Source organism: Camelus dromedarius, chromosome 36 (genome assembly GCF_036321535.1).
Source record: "Camelus dromedarius isolate mCamDro1 chromosome 36, mCamDro1.pat, whole genome shotgun sequence".
NCBI classification, from domain to species: Eukaryota; Metazoa; Chordata; class Mammalia; order Artiodactyla; family Camelidae; genus Camelus; species Camelus dromedarius.
Window position 1 is genome coordinate 10,712,171 of NC_087471.1, and position 22,634 is coordinate 10,734,804.

General features: G+C 39.9%; 1 protein-coding gene and 1 long non-coding RNA gene across 3 annotated transcripts in view; both read right to left on the reverse strand.

Annotated features, from left to right (window-relative positions):
- The window catches only part of XKR6 (XK related 6), a 223,456-nt gene that overhangs the window by 163,978 nt on the left and 36,844 nt on the right, over nucleotides 1-22,634 (reverse strand). The gene's annotated exons all lie outside the window — the stretch shown is intronic.
- Nucleotides 204-22,634, reverse strand: part of LOC105101977 (uncharacterized) — a 39,275-nt gene continuing 16,844 nt past the window's right edge. The window contains exons 1-3 of one of the 2 annotated variants that reach the window (XR_838333.3): nucleotides 10,839-14,462; nucleotides 7,372-7,483; nucleotides 204-5,105 (exon numbers count right to left, since the gene is read on the reverse strand). This is a non-coding gene — a long non-coding RNA (uncharacterized LOC105101977). Of the gene's footprint in view, nucleotides 5,106-7,371; nucleotides 7,484-10,838; nucleotides 14,463-22,634 lie in introns of those variants that run through there. The other variant, XR_010379209.1, reaches the window with a different exon arrangement.

Consider the following 22,634-nt stretch of genomic DNA (forward strand, 5'->3'; position numbering starts at 1 on the left):
ATTGCAGGCGGGGGTCTCTGTTTCCCCTTCAAACTACACATCCCACATCACCCCATTCCTAGTGACTCACTACCACTGTTAACTGGGACAGGAAAAGGTTACAAACCACTAATTTAGAGCGTCACATTTACAGATCTATTTCTCCATTTCCTTTCCTTTAACTCCCACATATTTTATTCAACAAAAATATAATTACTAAAAGCTCCTTCAGAGTACAAAGCTACTTTATTTGGACAAAGTTTGCTACATACACAGAAAAACTCGATATGTATTTCCAGCCAGCCCAGCCCAAGCACTTGGTAATTACAGCCAAAAAGTTTGGAGACTTTCACTGGAGACATGGACCCTGTTTACAATATTTTTATTTTATGTGGAATATGTGGGGAACACACACACACAAGTAGCTTCTAAGATTACTTGTACATTCCATGAAAAGTAAAAAATAGCATCATATGCTGTAAAATTTTACTCAAAAAATAATTTCAAACTACTAGGCTTTAAATAATGAGACCACTTAAGTTTAATTTTATTAGAGCAACAGTCAGCATATTTTATACAGTATATACTCTTACACAAAACACATTTGCACGTGCTTCTGCAATCTACGTGTAAAAAAATGCTTAGAGAAAATACCACATTTTGAAAACATCAGGGCAACTGGGTAATGTTTTCTGAGAGTTATGTTAGTTTGTATATTTTTTAAAGTAAGACACAGTCAGCGTGGGTTCATGAAGGTAAATCTAAAATTGGATGGTGGTTTTTTTTTTGGACAAATCTTGCTTTCAAAATCTTACTGACATAACCATTTTCTCCGCATGTGACCTGTTTTACTAGCACCTGGGGCAGACATGGCTCTCTTCAACTATCTGATGAGCCCTCGGCTCCAGGGAGCAGCGAGCTGGCACAGAAGTCAGCTCCAGGCGCCCCTGTGCCCGAGGCATGATGGTGCACTCCTGGCCTCAAGAGAACTGGGTAGTGGAGGGAAAGAGCAAATGGCCACATGCAGCCGAGGGCCCAGCACAGAGCAGACGTCCACTGGAGACACCTGTCAACACCACAGCTGAAAGGCTGTATTTTAAATGCAATGCCACGAACTTTTATAGGCAAATCTTGAGACAGCCAGGACTGCTAAATCTAGATCTATTCTATTTCCCCACAAGAGCCTGCAGGGAGGGAGGCGGGAATGCAAGGATGAGCAGACTCCTCCATCATGAGGCAACTGAAACCGCCTGCCGCAGGCAGAACAGAACGCGACAGGAGGGAAGCAGCCTGGATGGTGGTTCTAATTCTATCCTGACCTCAGACCAAAGGGGTTAAACGTGGGCAACATTTAGGAGAGTTGAAAAGCAAATGGAATCAAATTACCCGGGAAGGGTAAGAGGGACAGACTTAACAGGATTCTGATCAATTCTGGAATCCTACATGCTTAATGTTTTCCCCACATTTAGGGCAACATTACAGAAAAGAGAGAAGGACCGAGAACACGCAGCTGGGCCCAGATGAACTCGGGCTCTTCCCGCAGGGCAGGCGAAACTGGGAGGCACGTGATGTAAAAGCCCACTCTATTCCACAAGGAATACAAAAACTCGTTTGAATCCAGAAAACATGTCTGATTTTAGTCAGGCGGAAGGACCAAGCTCCCCCCGCCAGTGTGAGCAATCAAGAGGAGACTGTATTTCCGCAAAAGTCTGAGAAGCTGGACTTGTGTTTTTCTCACATTCAAGATACACTGTATCTGTCTACAGGTCCAATTCATAACAGACATTCAAACGGCGTTGCGTGTACACGAGCAGAGAAGCCAGCGTGTGCGGCGCTGCAGTCCGAGGACGCTCCTCCATCCCTCTACTCCGTCCCAAAATTATCTTCGGATTTCTTCATTTTTCAAGGATGACCTCAGTGAAGCTGTTATTTTGCAGAAAAGTCCCAATGAATGACATAAGCTGTTGATCTGAGATTCCAAAATGGAGGTTAGAGCCACTCAAGTGGAATTTTTTTGTCAAAACACATTTCTAGTCAGATAAAGCATCCCTTTTGTGTCAAAACAGAAACTGAAGGCAGTTTCCTCCAGAGTTATAAATGGATTAATAAAATTCAGAAATAATCATACACTTAGGAAACTTGAAAGGAATAAAGGACAAAGTATCTGGGAATCTTGACAATTTTCCTGAAAATCTGCTACAAATTTTAGGGTCACAAAATAACAGAATTCCAAATTTCCAGTCACTATGTTAATTTGAAGTACACATTTCACATCATGAATGTGATATCCTAAAACATGAGAAGAGGGTCACCACTTAGGTAGAAAACCTTTATAGTAATTTTAAAATTTAGAAGATATATGCTCATTTTTTAAAAAACAAGAAAACATTAATATTCAATCTACTGTGAAATAAATGCCCCTACACCAGCAGGAGGAAGGGCCTACCTAGGAGGGCTGTCCCACACTTCAATGCCTCGGACCCTGTTTTTACCGTTGGCACCTTTGGGGCAGCCAGCCCCCTGCAGCTCTGGCTCCATGACATCACAGAGCTCGGGCCTTGTGGCTTCAGCTCAGCGTGTAAGGCAATAAGCGTCCTTAAGATCCTTCCATTCACAGCTGATAGAGAACCACTCCTGGAGAGTCACAGCAAAGCTGGAGCCAGGCCAAGGAAAATAAAGGCGATCTTTTAGATCAGGGCTTCCTGACCGGACAACCAAGGGCCGCCCCTCTACCCTCAGAAACTGCAGCCGAGTTGGGGGAAGGATCCACAGCTTTCTTCTGGTCTTCCGAAAGGGTCTAAAACTTCCAAATGCAAAGAGCCATCGTCAGAGGCTCACTTTCTCTGTGCGGCCTCATTTACCCACTGTGCTCAAAGAGCTAACCATCCCTGGGTAACGGGCTCAGTTTCTGAATCCTCAGAGTGATGTGCAAGGCTGTGACGTGCAGTGGTCCAAGAAGGTGCAGATTCTCCCGTGAGACACACACACTAGAAGTGCTGCTGTAGGACAACTGAGGCCAACGGTAAACAAACTCAAGGTTTTATTTAGAAGTTTCTAGAAAGCAACCATCAAATATTGATTATATTCATGCCATCAATTCTCTACTATGTCAGTATTCTACATTATTTTCTAAAGTTATACAACAGGGACAAAAGACTCATTTTTATAGTATTTTCACTAATATTTAAGATACTTATTTTTAATAAATGAGCCACATGCCCATATATAACATACTAAAATAAAAATCAAACTCATTGTTAGGGAATGTATTGATACTTTCCTGATCACCTGCCACTATCTTGAAGAACACTGCAGCATGCCAGTGTGAGCTGGCTGAATTAACATCAGAAGGCCTCCTGCCCAGGGGATTTCACACTCTACCTTCTGATCTCTAGGATGTCAATTCCTTGCCCTCAGTGCACCTTAGGTAAGTTATATGAGCGTTTACCACACCCCCAACCCTACCATCATTTTTGTTCTTAGGCGCTTAAATTTTCCTCTCTCTTGGGTCTCCTTCATGTGTACTCACAGTGTCAGAATCTAAGAAGGTCTTTAAAATATTCATTCCAGGAGGGACCAAATTTTTTCCTGCCTAATTCCTTCGCGGTGTATCAAATGCCTAGGCCCAGTCAATACTGTAGCTAGAATTGGCTAAGAGGAAACGTCTCTATTGACAAAAGCATCCCAGAAGGAGAGTTGTTTTTTTTTTTAAGCCAGTTGAAATGGGAAAGCAGCTCCACAGGCAACACATATTTAGATTAAAATGTAATTTGATTTTTAAAAACTGATGTTTTCATTGTGCCATTTATTAAATATGTATCAGCCAATTCCTCTTAAACCAAGCAAAGCAAAGGTGAGGAGCACGTGGTTACAGCGTAGTCTACTTAGCTTCTAAAAGCCTTCCAACAGAAACGTTATGAAAACTTCTGTTCTACACCAATTCCTGTATTACTGGACAATCTACCAATAATAAAATTTGCAATAAACAAAGAATTAACATTCTGCTTAGCTACCACTCAATCTCTATAGTTCCCTGAATTCTCCTCATCCTTTCCCTTTGATCCGTTTTTAAGCTGCTCTGAATACAGTCTTAAAAAATCAAACCTTTCCCCAGTTTTGGTCAAAAGAACAGGGAGGCAATCATATTTGACCACCGAAATAATTATGCATCCTAGAATGCTTCTCTAGTCTCTCAGTCCCAGCAGGAACAGGGCAGAGAAGAAGACAACCACTGGTAACGGCGCTCCAGGCACCACAGACTGCCTGATTCTCCTGTCAAATGCAGGTCTCTCCATCCCGTCCTCTGGGCAAGGCTGCCCTAGTGCACATTCTGGGTCTACATGAAAGGAGCCTACAGTTTTAAAATAGTGTACATGGAATATAATATAGGCAACTTTCAATTTTCTAAGGGGAAATACTCCTTCCTGGAAGGTCTAATTTTGTTCCTTCTCCTTTCCATTCACACCATCGGCCTCTCGGCCACTTTACTTTCCTGATTCATTCACCCAACAACAGGCAGAGAGGAGGAGGTGGAAATGAACAGCTCCCTTCCCTCCCCATTAGCACGTCTGTCCTGTATAATAACCTCTGATTCGAAAACTGGCATTTTGCCATAGTGTATCTGGACATAATTTGGGGAGAATTTGCATATTCTAATACAGACCACGCTGGGGCCATTTCCAGCTTGAAGTTCTGTAATTATTACCTTTAGGACTGTCACGTGATGATCATTTTATCTTCTCTCCTCCTGATCAAGAATTACCTCTGATCTAAGTAAGCTACACTACAACACAAACAGAAAAGAGAAGAAGCTGGCCAGCTGGCATGGGAGGAATGACAGAAACGGCCTCAGAAAATATGAGGTCCATAAAAGCCCCTAAATCTTCAAAAGATACCTGTCTGCAGAGCATGACACTAATACAAATAGCTGAGAATTTGAGACACGCATGCCAACTTAGAAATACAAAATTATAATGCCTACTCTTTTATATGTTTTATTAAATCTATTGATTCACCTAGTAAGTCATTATATATACAAAAACAACAATTTCCAGAGTTCCTAAATATTTCCAATATATTTGGGATCCAAGATTCTGAACATGCCATCACCAAAAAAAATTGCAAACCTAAAAAACAAAAAAGGAAAAAAAATTAAACAATGTCAAAAGGAAAAGACTTTCTTAGAAAAGGTCAGTATTTACTTTTATAATTTTCAAAATGACATTTTTAAACTTAATGTTTTTTTCTCATCTTAAAGTTATAAGCTTGTGAGTCTAATATTAAAGTTTCACTTAAAAACAAGGCAGTTTACTTATAACAAAATAAACATTAAACTATACTCATATACATCACCTATTTAATATTTATTGGGTAAAAATACCTTTACATTTACAATTTCAGGCTTTAAATTAAAGTGGTATTAGTTTTGTCTTTATTTTCTTTTAAAAATTACCATTAAGGTAACAGACATTCAGATGCATAAATGAAATTACTGATTTCATTCTTATCTGATACCTTTATAAACTATGTTTTAGCCAATTAATAGTGGTTAAAGTCTTCGTGCTTCTATCATATTAACTTTAGCACAGGAATTAATAAGAAAGATGACCTTCAAAGTTCTTGTAACTTCGAAAAGATGGGTCAATCTAGATAGGACTTATTTGAAAAAGAAAAACAATTTTGCTTGGGAAAATAAGAAATGACAATTTCTAAAAATAAAAATAATTAGTAATTTTCATTAAAACATTAATACACAAAAGTGAACTATATGAATGATTCTTCTACTACAGGCTTAAAAACCATGCTACTGAGACTAGCCTATTTAATTTTTCCATAGAAAATGAAGAGTTCAGAGTTCACATTTCCAAAAGGAGAGTAAAAAAATCAAGAGATAGAAAGGAAGAAAGGAAGAAAGGAAGAAAGGAAGAAAGGAAGAAAGAAAGAAAGAAAGAAAGAAAGAAAGAAAGAAAGAAAGAAAGAAAGAAAGAAAGAAAGAAAGAAAGAAAGAAAGAAAGAAAGAAAGAAAGAAAAGAAAGAAAAGAAAGAAAAGAAAGAAAGAAAGAAAGAACCTATTATACATTACTTTGCTTCCAAATAAGCCCAGGCTGAATCATTTAGGTATAAATTGAGATCGCAGATATAAAAATCACTGCAATCTTGGTCAACCAAAACAGTGCCTGGATTTACATGGCATGTGAATAAGCCTATCACCACAGAGAGTCATATACATGAATAAAAAGAATATATTTTATTACATTTTAAGTCACTCTCAACATCGGAGAAAATACTGTCAGTAAAATACTATTTGTAATACTGTTTATAAGAAAACACTGTCTGCAGAGAAATGAGGTAATGTTTAGAACTATACAACTAACTGAGGCTCTAAAATAAAACATGAAAATAAGCACGACTTAAAAAAAAAAATTCTTCATGTTGTCAATTCCTTAGAATCTGCCCTCTGCATTACTCTCTGGAATAGGATGAAATTCATTTTCTCAGCATCTCATCAATTCAACAAACTGATAACATAATTTAAGCTAAATATAAGTAAATTTGTAATACTATTTTTGCTATTAATGTTGTTACAAAGTAGTACAGGAAATGAAATAACACTTACTCCGAAAAACTGGCTTAGTATAAAATCTGAACTTGAGCAAAGAACCTATTGAAATTCTATTCCAGGGGAAATTTAAGTCTAGTAATTGCCTTATAAGCACTGCCACATCACCATGTTTAACAGGACATGGTCCGTCACAATAAACTTAATAAAGAGAGCCCCCGTGCCCCTCAAAAAACGTTTCACTATGAAAGAGTACTATTATCTTCAACTCCACAATACATTTTGAACTAAGATACATGTAATAATTAAAGCAGAGTTAACTGATACAACTAACATTTTTAATGAGCACTTTACAGTTTAAAAAGTAAAAAATAAACACACACATACATGAAACATCAAAATTCTTTGACAGAAAAATTAAGTTGTGGCAAGAATCCTTACTTTCTCATCTGAAAAACTTAAGTCCAGAGTCCCTTTTAAGAGCAAACTACACTGGTTTTCAAAGGAAAAAAAAATTATGTCACTCTGCAAATACCTAACGGCCCAGGTGCTTTCGTAGAGTAAATATCTTGTTGCTATCTAAGTAGCTCACAAGAGCTCATTTCTTAAAAAGCGTGTTTAAACAACTCTAAAAGGTTCAATTAATATGTAGACTTTGTACTTAATCCTTTTGCTATGAAGCACTTGAACCAGTTTAGTTAGGATATGTCAACATGTTGTTTAATACCTTTTGTTCACAACTTACAAAAAAATTTAAGCTTAAAAAGAAAGGAACTGGGGTAGAACAGACATGGAAAACAGGAAGGCCTCTCTGTGTCTTGGCTCTGCATTACCATTCTGTCTGCAGGGGTTTCAGGACGAGGCGACCGCACACCTTCTAGCCAGAAATCAGATGGCCTCAAAACCACCTCATCTCAGTCTTAGGCCTCATGTCTTTCCTTAGAGCTAAAAATAAAAATACATGTGAATGAACAAATGGTCATGGAATGAAATCTCTAACATGATACTTAAAGTAAAATCTTAGACGCCATTTTTAATCACAAAAGAATGAAAACGTACACGATCCCACCCAGAGCACCACAGTCCTGCTCAGAATGAAAGGGCGCTCTCCTTACCCGCTGGCCGCTGGGTATAGAAACAATGACAGTTTAATCCCAAGGCGGTTCTACAACGCTAGAGCTGTATTTTATTTATCTCCTGAGATTATGAAACGTTTATTTTTTTTTACAACGTTAAATGTAACAGTCTAATTAACGAAGCTAATGATGTTAGAAAGCAACTTAGCTCTTCTTTGCACACGTAAACCAAGAAAGAAAAGTGTGTATTTAGAACTCCTGGTTCCAACAGTAATGCTAGAGCACGTGGAAATTAACCTGTTGTACAAAGCAAGCATTAACTCATTCGGCAAATACTGAATGTTTCTAAGCATCGGAAGCCACATGCTGACTATGAAAGATGGTTCCGAACCTCAGCGAGGGCGGCCCTAGCCATTTAATTCCTAACTTTCTGTCTCAGGTCTGGGCTATGATGCAAAGGGGACAGAAAAGAAGGATTGCTCTGCTTCCATGAGAGGAGGAGGGCAGTGTGTGTATGACAACTGAATGAGACTGCAGGACTGGAAACAAAACCCACTGAGAAGCCCCACTCTCATGCTGCAAGTGAACGCCTCTCACCAGTTAGTCTCTTTTAGTGTAAAGCTTGTGTTTTCAAAATCCTACATTAATCTTGAAAATTAATTCTCCTTCATTTGGAGAGCACTGGTGTTTTCAACCCCAAATCTAAATGTCTCAGACCATTTTGTAAGATTAAATCTGCCAAGTACCTTCGAAATCACTTATGTAAGAGTACTTCATTCAACTGAAGCCATAATTTAAAATTCAGAAATTCTCCTGCCAATGTTACATTTAAAGAGTTGGCCCTAACTGTAGTGTAATAAAGACAAATATCTTATGATTTTTTCTTATGATTTTTATACCATTCATATACATTCATTAAATTAAATAGAATACATAAATTGTCACTTGCATCTACACTAATGTTTAATGCTTTGCATTACTCTGCTTTATCTATGTATACTAATGACATTCTGTAACTGTGTGGGAATAGGGTACATTGCCAAAAAACACTGAAATGTATGCACCTGATTCAGTTTAAGCTCTATGTTTATCTTAAATCAAGGGTCATAAACACGTGTCTGAGTTAGCTTATCTTCCTTAATTTTTCATGTGACGCTCAACTAAATTTAACACCTAGAGAACTGGTACACAGTTAAACGGTTTGACTGAAGTTTACAGCTCTCAGAATCATGCTTTAAAGTAATAAATTATAATTTAGACTTAAGTATTTAGAAAAAGGAGAAAAGAAATGTTTTGAGTCATATACAGGTTTAGGTTACGGTTTGCCTCAAGTGAAAATATTAACAAAATCAATAAGCTTTGAAGTTCACTTCCCACTGATGTTCATAATATGAGTCTGTAAGTTTTACATTTTGAAGTATTCAAATCTTAACCAAGGGAAACTGTAAGCTGGTCTTATTTGTAAGCAGTCAGTGCTCCCTCCTTTATCACGTATGTTATAGATCCCAGCTTTTACTTGATTAGATTTTACTTGAGTCCTCACTAGTAGATTATTATTTCCAAACCCTTCTCTCTCTTCTATCTAAGGGTACACAGGCATCCTCTTCTTTCTAAGGCTAACCCTTCCATCACATAACTCCTGTAGAACTGTAATCCACAAATGATTCCCTCGTCCTTTTACATCTTCAGTTTCTCCTCAAATGGCTCCTTTCCTTTTGCCTACGGAAATATTCCAGTTTCCCGGTCCTGAGACTGACCCGTGATCCATTCCCGTGAACACATCACCGATTTCAACTAACACCCTTCTTTTTCTTTACTGCTGAACCACCAGATTTGAAGAGTGATCTACATTTGTTCATTCGCTTGAAAACATTTCCTGAAAAGTGACTATGTACCAGAGCCTGGGGACACAAACTGGCAAGGCCCCTCCCTCAGGGAGTTTATGATTCCATTACACAGATAAGCCGATACACTTATGAATTCAAAACAACTGTCACAAAAGAAAAACACCTGAGGCTTTAACAGTTTCAACAGGGGGAACTAATTCAGGTTGGGCTGTCATCCTGTACAACCTCAGTGGGGGGCTCTTCTCTTTTTGTATGAGTGGTGTTCAGGTGCGTGTGGGGGGGGTGGCTCTTATACAGCAGCAATGGCGGGGTGTCTTGGAAAGGTTGCATAGGAATTGGCGAGGCAAAGGACAAGAGAAGTAGCATCCAGGTAAAGGGAACTAGATGTGTGAAAGTCCTCGACAGGAGAGAACATGGTGACTTGGAGGACCAGAAAAAAGGGCAATGTGTCAAGAGAAGACCGAAGGAGAGTCAGGCCAGCCATCTCACATGGTGGAGAGAGGACTGTGGGCTTTATCCCAGGTGTACCAGGGACAGTGTTTACTTATCACTCTTAAATATTTAGCTCTTTGCAGCATGACTTCCAGCCCTACCACTCTCTAACAGGCTGCCTGGGTGCTCCAAAAACACAGAATCTTCTGTCTTCAACTGACAATTCAGCTTCTAAAATGGCTTCTACCCTGAGCTTGAAGGCATGAGCTGTCATTGATTCTTGTATCTTCCACTTCTCTCAGTATTTAGCTTAATGTTTTATACATGGTATTTAAAATGTGCGCAGTGGACAAATCAGTCTTGGAAGAAAACAGACTGACAAAAAGGTAATTAAAACAGTGCAAGAACACGACCACATTTACTAAGATTCCCTCTTACTAGTACATTTGAAATTGCCTTATCTTATGGATTTACACTGTTTTCTTTCATAGTGATGAAATATTAACTCAAACAAGAAATTTATTTAAATAAATGCCCTGTTATAATGTGATTAGTCTGTGAGTACAGTGTTCGGATTACCCTGCCATTCACTTGTGCTTACCACAGGAGTTGGGTGTGTTCTCCCATACTAAAATGATAAAAATTAGATAACTGACATCAAGGTAAAACATACATTTAATTGAAAAGTATGATTATTCAGTTGCAAAGAATACAAACTGATGACATCCCACACTAGCCATTATATCCTGCAAGTCACTGTTCAGGTCCCTTCACAGGCATGTGTATGAGCTACTCATTTTGAAACTTTGTAGAGTATGCTATTCCTTCCACTTGTGATAACTTTGGCAAATGCTACCAGTCAATGGCCACCACGTCTATAGACTTTAGCAGGAAATTGACATACTTATCTTCTATTAAATGAAAATAAGCAGCAAGTATTTTCACCTTATCCTGGCAGGTGGGGCAAGATGTCAAATTTGTTAGGTTCAACATTTAAGGGCTCTGCCCACATTCCACTAGAACTATTGGTACAGACCTAGAAAGAAATGTAAGATTTATTTTAGAAACGAATGTACTTCCTCCAACATGAGCTGTAGATACTTTATCTTCGCAGGGCTTTTCACTATGTCTGCAGAATCAAATGAGTTGTACCCAGAATCAGCCCATCACATAATTAAGCTTAATTAGATATTTTCTATACAAAGCAAATAAAATGTACTTTCACTGTTCTTGTACTAAATTCCCCACATTATGTGTCTTTTAAAAAACCAAGAGTAAGAACTTATAAAATTTAAGTGTAACTGATAAAAAAAATTCTCATCTCCTTCATCCTCTGTTTTAAAACGGTTAAAAGACCAGATATTACACATTTTGAAGTTGAATGTGTATACGTATCAGAATGTTTCTGCTTTCTGGTGTCTAGTTTTCTTAGTAGTAGATTAAGACGTTTCTAGGCCTTTGACATGCTTCAGTCCTGTTAACAGAAACAGACTGTGCTGTCTAAAAGAAATGATCAGACTAATAACTGAAACATCTTATAATTGGGTGGACACACTGCCCATGATGGTCAGGAAAATGCCTGTGTTTGGAATCACAACAGAAATAGAAAAAAGTGCCTGTGTTGGAAAACAGAGCCACACTGTCTTACAGATGTCTATGATAAATGTCATGCTCCATGAAGTGCAGGCATTCATATTTTTAATATTAACTTTACAGTGTTGGGTAATCGTGTCTTTTTTTTTTTTTTTTTTTTTTTTTTTTTGCAGTTCCCAGCAACACAGGCAACAAATACCACCCTGTTTGGGCTCATCAGAAGAAAGTATACAGTAATTAAGAATACTGACGCACAATAAAAATTTTTAGAATTTTCCTGGTCTCAGTCAGTAACTGTTCTAATAAGAAAAGCACATACGGGGACTCAGGCAATTTAATTTCCTATGAGACACTCTTGCTTCTGAAGTTACATCTCTTTCAGTGTCCTTCTCTTGAACAGCGACATCATTCTGCTAGTCAGTCTGTCCCATTCCTCGCCAGCCACATCCCTCTCTCCTCACTGGAAATGTCCACAGTTGTGGACAGTTGCAGCCACCAGGAGAATTCCCTGATGGATACAGTTAGTCTTCTAAACTGAATGACAATCACTTAAAATTTTTTTTCACTACAGAACATTTCAAATTTATACTAAGAAAATAGACTAGAGTACAGTGTCCCTCATGTACACTCACTCAGCTTCAACAATTATCAACATTCTGCCATTTTTTTGTTTCACTATATCTCCAAGCACTCCTCACTCCCCGCATAATGAGGATTATTACTTTCCTTTTTTTTGTTGTTGTTGTTTTTTACCATCGTAACTGTTCTGAAGCGCAAAACTCAGTGGTATTAAGTATATTCACACACTTTGTGCCACTACCACATCCATCTCCAGAATTCATCTTGTAAAACTGAAACTCTGCAGCCATTAAACACTAACCGCTCACTCCCCTCTCCCCCCGACACCCCCCATGCTCTTTGGTCTCCATGAATCTGACTACTCTCCAGGCACCTCATGTAAGTGGAATCGTGCAGTCTTTGTCCTTTTGTGTCTGGTTTCTTTCACTCAGCATAATGTCCTCCAGGTTCATGTGTTTATTTTTTGTGTCCTTCCTATTTAAGGTTGAATGATATTCATTTGTCTATGTATCTCCATTTTGCTTATCCATTTGTCTATTGAGGGACACTTGGGTTAATTCCACCTTTTGGCTACTGTGAATGACACTGCTCTGAACGTGGGTGTACAAACACTCCTTCAAGAACCTGCTTCCAGTTCCTCCGTGTATACATGAGGACGTGGAATTGCTGGGTCACGTGGTAATCCTACTTGTCGTTTCCTGATGAAGCACTGCAACGTTTTCTGTAGTGGCTCTACCAGCTCACATTCCATCAACAGTATACAAGGATGATAAACAATTACGCTTAAGGAAACTGGCACCTGACAAAAACCCAGAGTTTACAAAGTACTTTTGTATGTACTGTATCACACGATCCTTCAAACACAACTGACTAGCTGGGAGTCCTGATCTGTTGGCAAGTATTCAGATCCTTAATAATCGGTCAACACTCTTTCTGCATCTTCAAATAAATGTTTTCTAATAAACTGGTTTAAGCAGAGTGTATTACACAGTATTAGATATGTAGCAGGCTAATTGTTAAAATATTAATAGTGCAGGACTTAAAAAGGTCCCAAATGAAAATGTAAACATAACGGAATGATATTTGTGGATCCCTAGGGACTAACCTTAAAACAGCTGTAAGGATCGTAACAGGTAGCCCTGACCTTGCTACCAGCTAGGCAGTTACCAGGTAGTTCAGATGTAATGATTTCTGTAGATTCCACTGACATGAGGGAGTCGTTTATGGGGACCGTAGGGCACCAGGGAGTAAAGTAAGTGGAGTGAGCAGAAGACAGAGAGATATGAGGCAGCACAGAAAGCCCACAGGGAAAGCTGGAAGCAAATGGAGGAGAGGAAGCAGGCAATGAGTTAAAAGCTATATAATTTCCAAGGCCTAGCGCATAACAAAAATGCAGGGCCCTTGTTAAAAAAAAAATTCGTTTAAATTAAGAAATTCAAGACGGCAATAGGAAAACTTTAAACCTAGTGTGGGGCCCTGTGCAACTGCACAGACCCCTGGCCTGAAAAGCTGGCCCTGAGTCCTGAGCTGAAGACCGGACGCAAGACAATCACCATGGCTCCAGGCAGCAAGGGTGGGGGACCGACTCCAGCTGTCAGGGCAACAGGCGCCACAGAGGCCGCTGGTGCCCATGGCACAATTTATGGGGCACATCAAGGCCAAAAGTTGTCTTCAAGAGTTCCCAGATAAGGTGTTTTTTTAAATAAAGGGGTGGAAGGCTAAACACGTAAACATCTATTAACGCAATCGCACGGCTGAAAATGAGATTAAGCCCCACAGAACGGACAGGAGTGCAGCAGGCGGGAAACAGACAGAACCGATCCGCGCGGACGAAGGGCATCGGGAAGATGGAGCCTGTCAGCAACCGAGAGGGCAGCTCGGCTGCCCAGAGCAGGAGCACGAGAACCCCGCTGGCTGACCGCTCAGAGTCAGCCATGGTTCGAAACAAAAACAAAAACAAAAACAACCTTTCCTGGCCAGGAGATGGAGGAACCTGGGATTGGATAAGAAGAAGTTTTAGTATCAGAATAAGTACTGGGAAAGCTAATGAAACAGAAGTCTAAAATAAGAAGGAAAAAAGCAGCTTACAAAACTACCAGTTACGTCACAATTCCAGAAGTCAAACTTGACTACTTTTGAGTCCGTCTTACAACTTCTGAAACGCTATGGTAATGTGTAAGAGAAGACTGTCATTTCTGAAAAATCAGAACCGTAAGTGTTTATTTTCCCAATAAGCTTAAGCTAAACATGCTTTATAAGAAAAGAAAAGCCAAGTTCTAAAAGAAACTTCACAATAATATGTGGACAATCCTTCTCTCTTTCTATACCACATTTGGGTCACGTAAGAAACTGAAACCTGAATTAAAACTTTTTTTTTGCCTTTATTTCTAAAATAAGACAATCCAATTAAACAATAAGAATGATTTAAAACGGATGTTTCCAGTGATGTCCACAGTGAATAAAGGTAGATTCGCTGGTATTTCATGTTTGTTTTTAAAATTACTTAGCTTCTCACCATCATCTTGAAATTCAAAGAGACATCAATTGAATAATGAGCTACTTATTTTGGCCTCAATATAATAAAGGATGTACTCCCAACTTACAAACTATTCAAATAGCACAAAGCATTTCTAATAAATGCACTATTATTTTCCAAAGTATTATCACATCATTGTGTTCCTACAACATCCTCTGTTAGTAACACTGGAATAATTGGTCTATTTTCCAAAAGGCAAAAAACTACACTAAAAAGATTAAGATCGTTTAAATCACTGCAGTAAAATAAAACTTTTGGTATCTACTATGAAATGTTGTCTTCTCTCCCTAAATCAGTGCATCTAAACAACAGAAAAGGTCTTTCACACTAAAATATAATTATGTCCTATCTCCTTTTCTCTGGAAACCATAAAGCAGCAGACAACACATTCAGAGAAGGGGAAACAGGCCAGCCAAAAAGATGAGGAACAGTGCCCCACATTCACCTTCCAGGAAGTAGAGATGCTAGGAGAGATAAGAGGGCGCCAAGTGGAGAAGCTAAGTGGGTCCCAACTTCTTCTGTCTGAACTGTGGACTGCTTTCTTACTATATGTTTTTAGAATGGTAAAGTCTGAATCTTTTAGTTAGAACTGGAGCTAAAGTCATCTAGTGCAAATATTCACCAATGCTGGAATCCCGAGTCTATCAACTGTTTATTCAACGTTTGCTTAAATATCTCCAAGAATAAAAAGACTGCTTCCTTGGAAAAGAATCTTTCATTTCAGAGCAGCTCTGTTGGACATGGTCTCAGTCCTAGACAATTTAGGAAAAATCAACAATGGCAGGACATACTAACTACCTCATTTGTTTTTATTATTCAACAATAAGAAGCCCTGAGGTCATGTATCTCCAAGACTTGTTACTTCGGTGGTCCAACATCATCAAAGGCCAGGTTCCTCACTTCTTTTCACTCTGCCATTAGCAGGCTGGTTTAGCTCCCCTTATAATGTCAAGATGGCTTCTATCACTCCAGGCTTCACATGCAGACTTTACAGTGTAAGAAGATCACTTCTCCCCTTCTGAATCTTTTTATCAGAGAGGGATACCTGTGTCTGAAGATCCCCGGTACACATCTTATCGACCAGAACTACACATGGCCAGTCACTGATGAGGAAAACAGGTCTACCGTGATTGGCTGAAACTGATCATGATTTGCCCGCCCCCTGAAGCTGGGGTCTGCCTCTCTTGAAAGACAAGGCTCTACACAGAGGGTAGATTATGTAAACAAAACCAAGGTTCCCACAGGAAGAAGAAACAGAGAAAGGGCATGGATGTGCACAGGTAATCCAACATCTGCTATGGGAGTACAGCATCAAAGTACTGCCTTTCAATGTCTACCCACTGGCACTAGTTCTGACTTCTAGATCTACAAATTCTGTAATGTACAAATACTATTGTGTCCACCTCCTCCTCAACCCTAAATTCTCCTCCAGGCTAAACACTCCCATTTCTGTCACCCCTCGGTATCCACAGAGGCTTGGTTCCCAGACCCCTCTCCTCCGTGGATACCAAAATAGGCACGTGCCCCAGTCCCTTATATAAATGGCACAGTGCTTGCCTAATACTTACACACATCCTCTCATATACTTTAAATCACCTCTAGACTACTAACACAATGTAAATGCTATGTGAATAGTTACCAGCAGTTGGCAAATTCAAGTTTTGCTTTTTGGAACTTTCTGGAATTTTTTTTCCTAGTATTTTCAATCCGAGATTGGCTGAATCATTGGATGCAGAACCCGCAGATACAGAGGGCCAACTGTCTATGACGTCTTTATCTACATGTTTATCATCTTGATCACTCTTCTGTTTACTGTTTAATAACCCCATAAGATGCCCAAGACCCTCTTACAATGTTTAGTACCAGGACAACAAAACTAATTATCTCCCATGTTCTTAATATGACACTTGTATCAATACCATCCAACACTATGCTGCTTCTCTGGTACCATCCTTCTCCTGACTTCCAGTAAGCTTGCTGGAAACTCTAAGTCTCTATCTTCTTACAACCAACACTTCAATTTTTTTTTAATGAAACAGTACAGAACTCTACACTTAATTATGCTGTATTTCACCTTATTTCTGGCCTATTTTCCCCCACCTATCCAGGTGTTGAAATTACTTTGATTCTGAAAACTAAAGTGTTTGCCACTTTCCAGGTTTTCAATTACAAAAATTCAAATTTAAGCAAAGCTCACTCATGTTTATTTCTCAGCTTTGCAGAAGCAGGGCTAAGTCACCCAGGGGAATACATCTTAAGTCTCACAGGCCTCCTGAGGTTGTGTTAGCTTGCTGAATTTCCAAAATCCAGAGAAGACTAATCCTCGAAGGGTCAGCAAAACGATGTTAAATGTGTCGAATAGAGCCATCTCCCAGGGATGGACTGACTTCCGATGGACTAACTAAAACGAGAACACCAATTCGCAATGTTAAATGAAAACTGTAACAACCAAGGAGACCAAGAGAAATGAGAGCCTCTGGCCAATGTATTACCACCCATCCCTGTCCACAGACAAACCGTATTGGAAACCAATATATAATCAAAAGGAATCAGATAATTGAATCATTTGCTCAATGAACTCTTTCCATATACACATGCCACACAGGAAGCCAAATTAGAATCAAGCATTTGTTTAGCGAGCATAGAAATCTAAGCAAAGAATCAGTAATCTAACATATGTTTAAAAAAAAAAAACCAGGGTAAACAGTCTCATTTTCATTTCAGAGCAGCTCTGTTGGACATGGTCTCAGTCCTACACAATTTAGGAAAAATCAACAATGGCAGGACATACTAATTACCTCATTTGTCTTTATCATTCAACAATAAGAAGCCCTACCACAGAAGTATTACTCTGGTACCACTGAGTACTAGACAGGATCCTCTGTGGTAGCTGGATAAACAGTATTAAAAACTGCCTCCATTACCTGACTGACCAACCCCTTTGCTGACAGTCCCACCTCTAATTAGATACAATATATCCCATCAGCCGATGACCAAGCTCAGCTGGCCTTCAGGTCAGTCTGTCTTACGGGCGCCGGAGTCATATGGACTGAACTCCTTCCCCTGGAGGCTCTAGGCGGGCTTCCACAGACCCCCTCACACGCATTCACAGGTTCACGGCCCCTTCCTCCACCTCCAAATCCCTGACTCGATCCTCCAGCCTCCTCCTTTCACTTGTCAGGCCCCCTTAGATTACATACCCCACCTATGTAATCCAGGATAATCACTCCATCTCCAAATTCTTAACTTAATCACATTCGCAAAGTCCTTTCTGCAGCGTGAGGTAACAAACATACTTACAGTGTCTGGGGATTAGGATGTGACATCATTGAAGGATCATGATTCTGTCAACCACTGAGTTACTGTACTGTAGTTTTACCACTGATTTTATGCTAACCATTTTATATTTGGTGAAAAAATTCGATTTATCTTGAAACTTTCAATACTGTTAACTAAAAAGGACATGGCTATTTCCATGCACTACTAAAATTCCTACTAAATTCCTGCTAAAATTAGACTGCATTTTTCTATTTCAGCGTTCACACACAAAACGGCAGATGTTTGATTTATCAATGGAGTAAAAAAGAAAAGTGAGTTAAGCAATCATTGAAGCCCTTAAGACTGTACCAATTAATATGGGATCAATTAAACAAATAAGAAACTAGCCAGAATGAAGTTAACAGGTAAAAGAGAATCTAAATGTTTTATTGAGTTTTTCCTATTAAAAACAGGAAATATGCAAAGGATGGAAACAAGCTACTGAGTTAACTGATTTTACCCTAAACTCTGTCATTATCAGCAACTGCAACCTTTCCAATCATCTCAGTTTCAAGCACCCTAATCTCCCACCACAGTCGTCCTGACTGTTGCCTACTTCCTGGGGATGCCAGCTCCAACAATTCCTCTACCCTAATAGATCCTTCAAATCATTGATCCTACCATTTTTTCATTACCCCTCTCCTGTCCTGATCCTCACATCCCAGTTTAGATCTCAGCGTCCATCAGTGTAATCATGCCCTTTGAATACGCTCCTGCCCCTCTCATCTCATGGCACCTGGCAAGAAAAACCCATACTCTTATATCCAGCTTTCTGTCTACTTCATGCCAGCCCCAGAGCAGTTTAATACGAGAGGAGAAAAACCTCCACCACTAACCTCAGATGGGCCCTTAGGCGCCCCCTAATCAAACTACATCTTAATCCACTGATTCCACTTTCCCGGATAATTATTTCACACCATCTCTCTGCAACCCTGAAACACCTTCTTCCCTAATCCTAACTCTCAGCTGACAGCTGTTGCTTCCTGTTTCACTCAGCAGACAGAAGCCAACAGGTCCATCCCATCCAACCTCAGCATCAACCCGCTGGCCTGCAGCGCACCCATATACTCCCCTTTCCTGCTGTTGGTCTGGATTAGTCGCCAATTTCTTGACTTCAGTCTTTGACCTCCTCCCTTCTCTTACCAACGCAAGGCTGCAGCACTAGCTCCAGCTCTCCTCTCTCACGTCATCAAAATCTTCCTCTGTGGATCCCTTCTATTAGCATACAAACAAGCTGTAATTCTCCCCGTTACACTCACCTTCCAATCACCTTCCTCCATCTTCCCCTGAGCCCACACCCCAGGTCCTCGCCCTCAGCCTGTACTACAGAAAATTCTCATGAAGGTCATCAATAATCATTACCGGCAAAATTTAATGGTCAATTCGTGGTCCTCATACGACTTGACCAAGACCATCAACCTTTTCCCATGAAGCACTTCCCACATTTGACTTTCAGGACACCACAGTATTCAGTCTACCATACTGGCCAGGCCTTCTCACTGCCCTTTGCTGGATTCTTGTCCCCCTAACCCTAAAACTTACAGTGCCCCTGGTTTCAGTTCTCAGGCCTCACTGTCTACACTTACTCCCTTGGGAAAGTCATTCAGTTTCAGGACGTTAATCACCATCTGTGCTGACAACCCCACATTTTATACACCAGTCTGGACCACATCCTTACAATGGAGACTCCTATATCACAACTACTACCCAGTAGCTGCTCTCAGATGTCTAACAGCGACCTCTGCACATCCCAAACCAAATTCCTGACCTTCTCTGGATAAGCCTGCCCCTTACAGTCTCCCTCAGCTCAGTACACAGCAACTCCAGCTCATCGCAAATCTTAGCATCACCCTTGACAACTTTCTTTTCCTCATATCCACCACTGTATCCATCAGCAGACCAAATTAGCTCTACTTTCAGAATATATCGAGAATCTGAGCACTTACCACCTCCGCTGATAACCATCTTGATCTGCTTCCACCCTTGTCCCCCAATATATGGTACGGTCTACATGATCGTGTCCCCCACCCCCAAAATTCATTATGTTGAAATCCTAACACCCAAAAGTGACAGTATTAGTAGACAGGGCCCTCCTGAATGGGATTAGTGCTCTTATAAAAAAGACCTCAGAGAGCTCCCTTGTCCTTTCCAGTCCTTGGGACTGCAAGTCCAAGATCAGGGTGCCAGCACGGCTGCGTCCTGCCGAGAGTCTTCTCGCTGGTTTCCAGTGGGAGCACTGTACTGTGCTGCAAGTGAGGACTCCGGCTACCGCGCCGGCTTTGCCACTACATCACTGGCTGTAGCCTGCACGGGCTATTCAAACGCTCTGAGTCTCAGCTTCTGTGGCTATAAAATCAGGAGGATGGGCTACATTAGACCGCCTCTGAGGTCTCTTCTAACTTTCAGAACTAAATCACTCTACACACAGCAGCTCTCCGTGTTACCCTATTTGAAAGCAAGCTCCTGTGTGGTGCACACTTCCCTGCTCTATGGCAGAGGGCACCTCACATTAACCTCTCCTTAATGACTGTCACCTAGTGAATATTTCCTGCTGAACCTGTGCTTTAAAACAGGTGCAATTCAAAAGTGAGAATAAGATAAATTTCTGCCTTCAAGGAGTACTTCCTTTTTACTTGCCAAGTGACTTCTCAATTTAGTAAGACAGATTATTCGAGGGAAGGGGGAGGGAGACTCTCCCCTTCTTGTGGAAAATAGTGTTAAAATCTAAAAAGGTTTATCTCTGCAGTCATGTTTGAAAATCAGCTATTTAAGTGATTTTTTAAAATCCACTGATGGGACTTTAAAAAAAAATCTGATCATTATAAACACTTCTTGAGTGGTTTATCCTTGGCTTTAAATGTTACCAAGCATATAGATCTGCTTTCCACTTCCACAGGAAGACCACTAAGATGCCCAGACCATCTCTTCCTCAAGCTAATAACTTTCCTCAGAAAGTAAATGAGAATATTCATGGGACATAAACAACCATAAAATGCCACTCTGAAAAAGGTTACACACATTAAGTGTCAATGCTATATGACTAAATTACAGTATCTTAATTCTACATGAATTTTAATTCATCCTAAATTTATGGGTTTTGGATTTTTGCATTTGCATCTAATTTTTAAAATCAAGGTGCAAAGGAGGACAGAGAAACAAGGCACAGAGGAATATTTTCTATCCAGCCAAGTCAACTGTCTCAAAGAATGATCCTTTCCATTTTTCTGCCAGTTCACAATAAATGTGAGAAAACAATCCAATCTTCACTTAAAAAAAAAAAAAAAACTCATCTATTTGATATATACCAGGGGAAAATGAAAAGGCATATGTGAGGGACAAAGCTCAAGTGTCAATCTGAATTCTCATGCCAGACTGCACGGGAAAACCCTGATCACACTTCTTACAAGAAAGGTCTGACAATTAAGTAGTAAAATTAATTCTTCAAAGGCACAGAAAAAGCAATCCCGTTACATATTCAGAACGTATACTTCTAGAAAGACAAGTGAGTCATTTTCAGTTCCAGAACTAGACCAGCATTTAGCATTTAAGATAAAGTAAATCTACTGAGTGGCTGGTTTCATTTTGTTATTGTTCAAACACAGCTGATCTACAATATTGTATTCGTTTCAGGTACACAGCAAAGGGATTCAGCTATTTTTTTTTCAGATTTTCCATTAAAGGTTATTCAAGATATTGAATATAGTTCACATTCATATGTTGTACAGTAAACCCTTGTTGCTGATCTAATTCATGTAAAGTGGTTTGCATCTGTTGGCTGGTTTCATTTTTTAATTTACTTTTGGGTTGCTGTTAAACCGTTCACTCTCAGCTTACAGTTTTGGGTTTTTTTTAATGCTTACCAAATGATAGTATTTTTTAGGCAAACAGTTAAAATTCAGTTCCTCTTCACTTTCTGGTCAAGACCTGCATTTGAAGTTTTTAAGTTTCTCAAAGAACACTTGTCTTACAACAGTGTTTCCACTAGAGCAATGTAGCCAGACGGTGGGTCTTTAAAGGGAAATTCAGGGTTCATCTCTTCTCTCTTCATAGTATCCATCCACACTCCTGGGATTCATCAGGACCTGGGGCCAAAACCAGGACCTGGACATTACATAGAGACAGTGCCAAGGGTGCCAACATAGGAAGGAAAGGGTCATTCAAAGTCTGAACCTCAGTGGTGTGGTCCCCTTGGAATTCTTTAGGCTAAGGGACTAGGATCTCCCCACTGTGGCTAATATCTGGCCTTCGAAAAAAAAAAAAATCCCCTTGGTGGCTACTCTGCAACTAGTTCTCATTCCTACCTACTTGGGGTCTGCTCTGGTCTAGCTCTGCTCTGGGCACTCTGTGTACAGGACAGTCACTGAGAACCTTGTAAGAAATACTACATACGGCCCCTTCCAACTAAGGCAGATTGTGGCCCTTCCATCACAAGCCGTGGGACGTCCAGACAAAGAGAGATGAAATGCGGAAGTGAGACGTCAGGGGGCCTTGGTAAAGAACACTGGATCCAAGTGTGTACACACCTACTAGAAACCCCGTAGCATCAGAACCTTCAGTCCTTTTTAATACTCCACTTTACTGCAGCAATGTTAACGCTAATCATGTGGAATGTGTTCCCAAATAGTAAATTCTGTAGTCAGACCATCTGAATTCTGAGCAGAAGACCCAGAAATGACGTCAGGACATCACATACAATTCACGTGTATCTCTGAGTA